Below are 8,717 nucleotides of genomic sequence, written 5' to 3'. Positions count from 1 at the left end.
GCTTGCTAAAATCGCTTGGTTTGCTGTGATTTCTCCACTATGTTTTCATTTTTCTGTTTGTTGTGTTCTGTTCTGGACTGGGCCAAGAGCTGGCCCAATCCCTTCTGCCCGACATTTGGGGCACAGCCCAATAAGGGGAGACTTCCCCGACACGTCAGCCAATGACGTGTCCTGCTCGACATAATGGGTAAGCAGCGCATTTAACACGTGCTCATCTATCCATGCATGTTGACCCATTCCGCCTTAGCTTAACAGCTAAGCAGCACGTTTAGCACGTGCTCCTCTATCCAGCCACAGCTGTCACGGAGCCTATCCCTTACCCGCGAATAGCGGAACGGCTCCTGTAACGACCCAAAATTTAGTATTCGTTATTTAATTATTTTATTACGCGAGGGCGTGATTTATAATTAAATTATTAAGCGGCGAATAATCATTTAGCGAGAACGTAAGTTAATGAGCGAGAAGTTATGTTGTTTGGGCCTTTGGGCGTGGAATAGGCATTGGGCCTAAGCCAATTGGGCTTTGATCCATGAGAATAGAGAGAGCTATAAGTAGCAAGTCAACCATGAATAGTCTCATAAGTTACAATTCTTGAGAAAGAGCAAGACACTACAAGAAAACTGCTTTGGAGCGTCGGCCAAAAAGAGACGCTAAATGGCAAAAAACGGACGCTACAAGGTACTTAGCGTCAGCTTAGCGTCTACATCGTGGCAGACACTTAAATGCCCGAAGCTAGACAGTTGCGTCCAGCAGACGCTATTTGGCGTCCGTCCCGTTAGATGCTAAGCAGAAGCTAGTGACATGTATATGAGGCAGACGCTAGTAGCTTCGGTTTTTGGGTGACGCTACACATATATATTGGTGTTATAAAACGTCACCCTTAGAGTCCGCTTGACAGACGCTAAATGTAGCGTCTGCTATAAATAGATGCTATATTTTAGTTTCTGAATTATATAGCGTCCGCTAAAGCAGACGCTTTTGTTTTTTAATTTTTAATTTCAAAAACTCATCCTAGAAAGGAACCTATCCTGTATTTCTAAAAATACATCAAAAAATTATCTTTCATAGTTTGCGACCATAATTTCTCACAACCATAAAATCTCTACCAATATACTCATTAAAGTATCAAAACCAAAGATAAAGAGTCAAAGACATAAAAGAAAGCCAAGAACACAATTGTATTTATACAATTAATAACTTAGAAATGCGACAAAAATAATGTCATTAGTATAACTCGTACTGCATCCTTGGACCAATATGCCTATGAATCTAGGAAAACTTTAAATACACCAGTTTAATAGAAATTCACCTACCTACAACCTATGTAAATGATTGCATATCAATTGTAAAAAAACCATATATAGATGCTAAAAGATTCAATTATACCAATCTAGCATAAGCAAGATATTTTGGTACAAGTACTGAAATAGTGGCAATGATGTGCATCTTAATTTCATCATCTTCTTCGACTGTCTTCATTTTGTGTCAATTGACTCAAATGTTCTAGATGTTGTTCCTGTAAATCGATATGACACTAATATCATTACAAACCCCAAAAGCACTGTCAATTGACTCAAATGTTCCAGATGTTTGTCCTGCATATTTACATTTCAATATTCAATCAAAATTCCCACTACATAAAATGTACCAGCATATTTTATGAAAATGGAAATTGAAAAATCAATAAATCCAGCAGCTAGAAATTATAAATTCAGTTTCAAAGTGAGTATAGAAGACTAGTGAGTGTGGCAAGGTAAGCTTAGTGGCTTATGACTTTCCCAAAAATGCTATAATTTCAATTTACATAACAAAGAGTAAATACCAAGTTATTATCAAAGATAATCAAACTCAACTTCTTTACTAATTCGTTATTAGCCTCTTGGTAAGATTAGTAATATTTGTTGAAAATGCCAAAATTTAAGCCTTCAATAATATCAACACTATGCCACTCGCAAAACTAACATGCAATATCATGTGCAAGTAAGCAATTAAACAATATGTGCCCATGATTTATAAGTATAAGTATGAATAAAATTTACGAGTTTTTTCTCTATACTGACCAATTGTGAAATTTTCTCTTCAAGAGATTGGTCCATTTGATTTGAGGAACAGATCAAATTCAAAGTGTTTATGGACACATTTACTAAAAATTAAGAGTGTTACATGCAATACTTATAAAAGGTTTCTTACACTCTTGGAGAACATATTAATATATTCCCTATGGTAAACTAATTTATAATAAAAAGTCATATATTGGTAAGTAAATCTGAAGCTGGTAAGTCAGATCTTCATCAACACTTTAAAGAGATAATGCATAGAGGTAGATAATAAAAAGCCATATATTGGTAAGTAAATCTTTTAAGTATTTTTGTCATAGAGGTAGATAATTATATGCAAGTACATATATGTGTAATTATCTAAAGATAATGCAACAGCAAGATTCTTATTGGTTGATCTTGTGCATTTTTAAACGATTCAAAAGAAAAATTCCCTTAAAAAGTATAATAAATCTTAAAACATAAATTGGATAACTTAGCCATCATGCAAGCACATCAAAAGTCATCCAAATTCAAAGAAAATTAAATCCAATAGCACACATCCCTCAAAATCTTAAGGTCATAAACTTTTTGAGTCGGGAAGAGTCACATTGAAATGTAATGAAATTGAGAGAAAGGCTCACATAGAGTGGAGAAGCAAAAGACGACAACAAGTATGCATTTTGGAACAAGTTAAAATCATCCATACATAACAAAATGCCAATTATAAGAGGCCAAATACAAGATGTAGTACAGAGGGCTATAATTAAAAACAAGGCTAGAATTGAAGTACATGTATTTTGAAGAACAAAACAAAAGACTTAAGGATTTGTAGCATGATAGTGAAGAACCTTATAGTTTTAAATCATCTCATACTCATTCTTAACATCGAATTTATGCACCGGCACGATACTAGGACAAGCAATATCAGCTTCCTGCATAAAAAGTAAGCAATAATAAATTGAAAGTTGTAACGACCCGATTTTTAGTAAATCGATATTTTATATATTTGCATATATTTTGGGTTAGTGTTAAATATTTATTTACGCGACCTATGATTATTTAGCGCGAACTTAAGTTTGTGAGCGAAACCTTTGTCGTGTTAGTGGGCTTGGGCGTGTGATAGAAGCTGAGTGGGCTTAGGCAAGTTGGGCTTGAACCAAGAGAATTGGAGAGTAGTATAAGTACCAAGTCAAACCCATGAATAGGATCACAATTCATTTTTCATGAGAAGTGAGGTTTGTAAACTTAGAAGCAAAGCAAGAACCCTAGGAGAGCAAGAAGAAGAACTCGAGCAAGGAGAAGAGATTTAGAGGCCAAGAATCATCATTCAATCCAAGGTGAGAGTGGTTAAGCATAAGCTTGGGTGATCCAAGAGAGGGGAGGTGTCTAGCCTCCATTCCTAAACTCTCTCATCCAATTTCTTTGGGGTTTGGGTGAAGTTTCTTTATCATAAACATGTCTTTTCATCTTAGTATGCTTAATGAACATCTAGGAGGGAATATGTTTATGTTTGATGATGGTTTTGCATGTTTATGCAACTTTGCTTATTTTGCAAGAAATTGACATGATTTTGTATGTGTGATGTGTTTTGGTGTTTTTGATTGTTGATTCATGTATATATGTATGGTATATACATGATTGATCACTTGTTATGCATTTATAACATGTTTAGATGTATTTTTGAGTGGAATCAATGTTAAACCGCCTTAGAAACTCAAGAACAGATATTTTCTGGTGTAGTTCGCTACGGATTCGCTACGGATTCGCTTAGCGAATAAGTTCGCTACGGATTCGCTACGGATTCGCTTAGCGAATAAGTTCGCTACGAGTTCGCTACATGTTCGCCATGTACCTGTAACCCTCTGATGTAGTTCGCTACCTGTTCGCTACAGCGAACGTGTTCGCTACGTGTTCGCTACGTGTTCGCTACGTGTTCGCTACGTGTTCGCTACGGGTTCGCTACGGGTTCGCTCAGCGAACAGCTCTGTGACAGCAATTTTTGTTAATGTTTGTAAAGTGTGTGTATCCATGTATTTGGTTTCGTTTTGGTTTGGAATTATTATATGTTTAATAATTGTGTTGTGTAATGGCATTTATATAAAATGTCAAAGAAGAATATTAAGGTTTGTATACTTTAATAAAGAGGGATATCAGCTTGTCTGATAAAGAAGTAAGTTGGATTAGGTTATCCATTTGTGAGTTTACCATATGTTTGGTATTTGCATGACATTCATACATTCATGCATTATTTAGGGATTTCAGACTTGTCTGATAAAGAGGATATTGGGCTTGCCCAATAAAGAGGATATCAAAGGTCAGGTTCTTTGATAAAGACGATGGTACCACATGCATTAGTCGTGTCTAGGTTGGCATGACATTGAATGTTTGGCATTAGTCGCATTTGAGTAAATGTGCAATTATGTGTTATGTGTTATGTGAGTTCTTTGTGTGGTCCGAAACGACGCGAAACTATCTGGTTGTGTATTTGTGAGTATGTGTTATCTGGTGTGTTGCTTATGGAGGCATGTGTGTGAGTTAGTAATATGTGATAGGTTGAATATAGGTGCGTTTCTATATTCGTATGTATGTGATTATGTTTACTAACTCTCTACCTATTTGTTATGTGCTGGACCTTTGGGGGTTCAGGTATTCAGGTCGAGGTTTCGATCGAGCTTTAGCTGTAGATCGTTTTGGTGTGGAGCACTTTTGGTGAGGAGCTAGTGTAGGCTACCTTTGTATAGTTTTGTTAAGTTAGTTTGGTTGTGATGTATATTAGTGCTCTGGTAGTTGTAACATCGAGTCGGGGATCGTTTGTATTCCGTCGTATATCGATGCGAACATCTTAACTTATGTTTTATGTTAATGAATTATCTTTTGAACTATTTTGTTCATTGCTTTGAAAATCCTTTATGTTATGTTTTCCGCTGCGACGTTTCGTGTCATGTGCACGATCGTTTTTTTGAAAATGTTTTTCCGTAGCGCTCCGGCTACTTATCTTTAAAAAGTTTTTAAGATCACGTTTTTAAGGGTAGTTAGTTTTGGGTGTTACAAAAGTCACTTTGTCTAAACTCATTACAAAAGAGATAAGATCAAAGAACTAACAAAAAGTGCAGAAGAAATATTTACAAAACAAAACAGATTTAAACTAAAATTGCAAACACGTCAAAAAAGAAAGGAATCCTCGAGTCTTTTAAAATATCAATTCATTATCATGTGTATAACTATAACAGGCTTGTGATCTTTCTTTTTACATGGAACCGAAACAAAAGTTTCCTTGTGAACACATATAATATTATAATTCATGTGTAATAAATATTTCTACGACCTTGCACTCTATATCAAATATTACTTCTCCAAAGAGAGTGAATAAAAAAATTTCAAAGTCAATCTCTTTATAAAGTCTATGATATTTTGATTAAGCCATGCCTTTCAATTGTGTGGTGCATATCAAATGGATTTGTCCATTATTCCCTCGTTATCAAACACCAAGCTCATTATCTTGGTTGAATCAAAAGAGATAAAATGATACATGTTTTGTGCAATAAGAGGCAAAACGGTTCAGTACTTTGTTAGCTTATATTCTAGTCTTTTGGTTCAAAAATTGGAATTGGGATTTGAACTGTCTACATAGAAAAAGAAACCTTGAAACAGTTTCTCAAACATTCAAAATTAAGCATTCAAAGTTTTTACCTATTATGAATTAAAGAACACACATTCAACTATAGAAAATTATCATTCAATCTATTTAATTAAATGGAAGGACTACCCTTTAAATTTTAAATTAAAATAAAGACAACCAAAAAAACCCACAGACACACACACAATAACCTGTTTGGTGTGAGTCAATGCATCATCATCTTCACCAGTAAAGAGGGTACCAATAAATATTATACGCTATAATATATCACAATTCTCCACCATAACTCTCTAAGCTTTATCAATAAAAAATCATGCACAACTCAAGATCCAAACACAAACCCTAGCTCTTGTTTCCATTTCACACACACAAACACACACATATCTATATTATTACCAAAGAAAACACCATGTAGCTATGGACAACCAATAAAGACATGATCACATAACGTAATTAAAATCCAATTCTACATATAGAACCCACTAAAATGCATTGAAGTAGAATAACAATAAAAAATCACCTGCATGGAAGCAAGAAGGTCTTGGCAATGACCCTTCAAGATTGAAATAACTTGTATCTTTTTGTTCCTGGACACAAGATTCATAGGGTTTACCTGCATATATAAAACCAATTTTAGTTTTAAGCACAAAGTAGGTACAAACTTTGAAGGCTTAAGTCAGTGTCTATCATAGTTTTTCATAAGAATTGAAAAAAATTGGTTAAAATGGGTGTGGTTAAATTAGAAACACTTCAATTCATCAGAATTTGAATACAATATACTATAATAAAATAAAAGTTATCTTGTAAATGCTAGCCAATCAAAACAATCAATAGTGGGAGGGAGAATTTGTTCAACCCACCATCATCCAAATACATGGTTAGCTAAGGAGGAAAAAAATAGACGTAAACAAAGAAAATACAGTCAATGAACTCAGAAGATTAGAGATCGAAACGAGGGAGCAAGATTTAGATATACCAATTGAAGGAGGAGTCATCAACGGTGAAATGATGACTGAACGGCGGAGAGAATTAGCGAGTTGAGAGAAGTTTCTGTGACTATCAATTTCCAATTCCTTTGATTTTAGGGTTCTTCGTTTCATATGTGGTGACAATTTCTAAATCCACCAATCTTCTCTTTCGCCAAACCTGATAAAAAAAAAAGCACACGGAGATTGAAGCTAATCAAGAGAAACACGGATCCAACAATATTAGTGAACGCAGGTTGAGCATCACACGGTGTTCTTCATTATGAAAAGCGAACGACAGATTCTGAGGTAGAGAAAGATTGGCGAATGGGTTCGTGAACGAAATCGGGTTCGATTGAGAAAAAGGTTTAGATGAGATTGAGAAAAGAGTTGACTTAGATTGTGGATTTGTGTGAAAATTGAGAAGTTGGGAACTGAAGAGAGTTTAATGAGATTGAGGGTTTGTGAGATTGAGGGTTAGTTCATCAGAGAGGGAAGATAATTGTTGGCGAAAACTAATATTTTTATTTTTATTAATTTAAGTGTTTTATAACATGTAATTTTTATTAATTTGGTCTATTTAGCGTCTGCCACTATAGACACTAACATATTTTTGTATTTTTAATTTCTTTAGCTTCTAAGTAACGTCTGCTTTGGCAGACGCTATATTTAATGACTCATTAAAAATTTAAATTAAATTGAAAAAATACGTAGAGTCCGCCCAACAGACACAATGGGGACGCTAGTAGCGTCCGAGTCGCGGCTGACGCTAGAATTTTTGAAGCTAAAACACATTTTTGTTGTAGTGAGGAGGAGCTCATGAGGGAGAGGGAGAGCTCGTGGAAGAGAAAGAGAAGAGCAAGCTCGAGGAATCGTCGAACTAAGGTACGAGAGTTAGATTACATATTCGTGAGTGATTCGAAAGAGGGGAGGATGTCGATTCCTCCATTCCCAAACTCTTTCCACTCTATTTTCTTGTGGGTTTTGTGGGTGATTTTCTTAATGGAAAATGGATTCTTTTGATCCTAACATGTGTAGTAAACTCATGGTAGATGAGGTAAACAACTTTGGGGAGTTGAAAGTGGGTATATGTAGATGTTTGATCAATGATTTGCATGTTTTGTTAAACTTGCTTAAAATGCAAGAAATTGGTATGAATTTGTAAGTGTGATGTATGTGGGTGTTTGTGAGTGTTAATTAATGTTCATAGATACCATATATGCTTGAATTAGCTGTTTATAAGAATTTATAACATGTCTAGATGGATTTTTGAGTGGATTCAATGTTAAACCGCCTTAGAGAAACTCAAGAACAGATATTTTTCTGGTGTAGTTCGCTAAGCGACCAGGAGTTCGCTGTAGCGAACATGTTCGCTGAAGCTCGCCAATGCTCGCCATGAGCAGGTGACTTCCTGGTGAGGTTCGCCATGTCTCGCTAAGCCCTCGCTTAGCGAAGGCCTCTGTGACAGCAATTTTTGTTGATGTTCGTAAGTGTAATTAGGCACTTGTAACATGGTTTAAGGGTGTCCTTACATGATTATTGATACATGTTGATACTGTTAATACTTATTGTTAATCGTTATATGATTGATAAACGTGTATGCAATAAGTTGTAGCTTAAAGTGAGCAATGTGATGTTGTAGCATTAATTTGCAATGTTAAGGAAATGATGTGTGTTTTATGACATAAGTGTAAATGAAACTTTATGTGTATAAAAATGGTTATGCAGATAATTATCATGTGAATAATTATGATTTGAGTGATAGGATATTGTGTTATCCTAATGTGTTAGATGTTGGAATTGTGTTTCCGCATCAGTGAATGAATAGCTTCGAGCTAGATAGCGTCATGTATTTGATGTGTTTAAAAGTAATCATGCATTCATGAATAATTGTGTTATGGGAATCATGTGAATTCCAATAATTGATGAAAATGGACTATGTTTATGAAAAGTGGCCGAAGATGGGATTATGTTATCCGAGATCTGGAGCCCATATCCAAACATGATATAAAACTGTGTGACTCCTCTTTATGGGAGAGATGGTTGATGATAACCATATCCTACATGATATAAAAC

General features: G+C 35.2%; 1 long non-coding RNA gene across 1 annotated transcript; it reads right to left on the bottom strand.

Annotated features, from left to right (window-relative positions):
- Nucleotides 1-1,154: 1,154 nt before the first annotated feature.
- LOC123890456 lies at nucleotides 1,155-6,856 on the bottom strand. Its single transcript, XR_006802835.1, has 4 exons — nucleotides 6,653-6,856; nucleotides 6,197-6,289; nucleotides 2,830-2,971; nucleotides 1,155-1,595 (listed from the first exon to the last, which is right to left on the bottom strand). It is a non-coding gene; the product is annotated as an uncharacterized LOC123890456 (long non-coding RNA).
- Between the last annotated feature and the right edge of the window lie 1,861 nt (nucleotides 6,857-8,717).

The sequence above is a fragment of the Trifolium pratense genome, linkage group LG6, assembly GCF_020283565.1.
Source record: "Trifolium pratense cultivar HEN17-A07 linkage group LG6, ARS_RC_1.1, whole genome shotgun sequence".
Taxonomy (NCBI): domain Eukaryota; kingdom Viridiplantae; phylum Streptophyta; class Magnoliopsida; order Fabales; family Fabaceae; genus Trifolium; species Trifolium pratense.
This window is presented reverse-complemented; position numbering and strand designations above follow the sequence as displayed.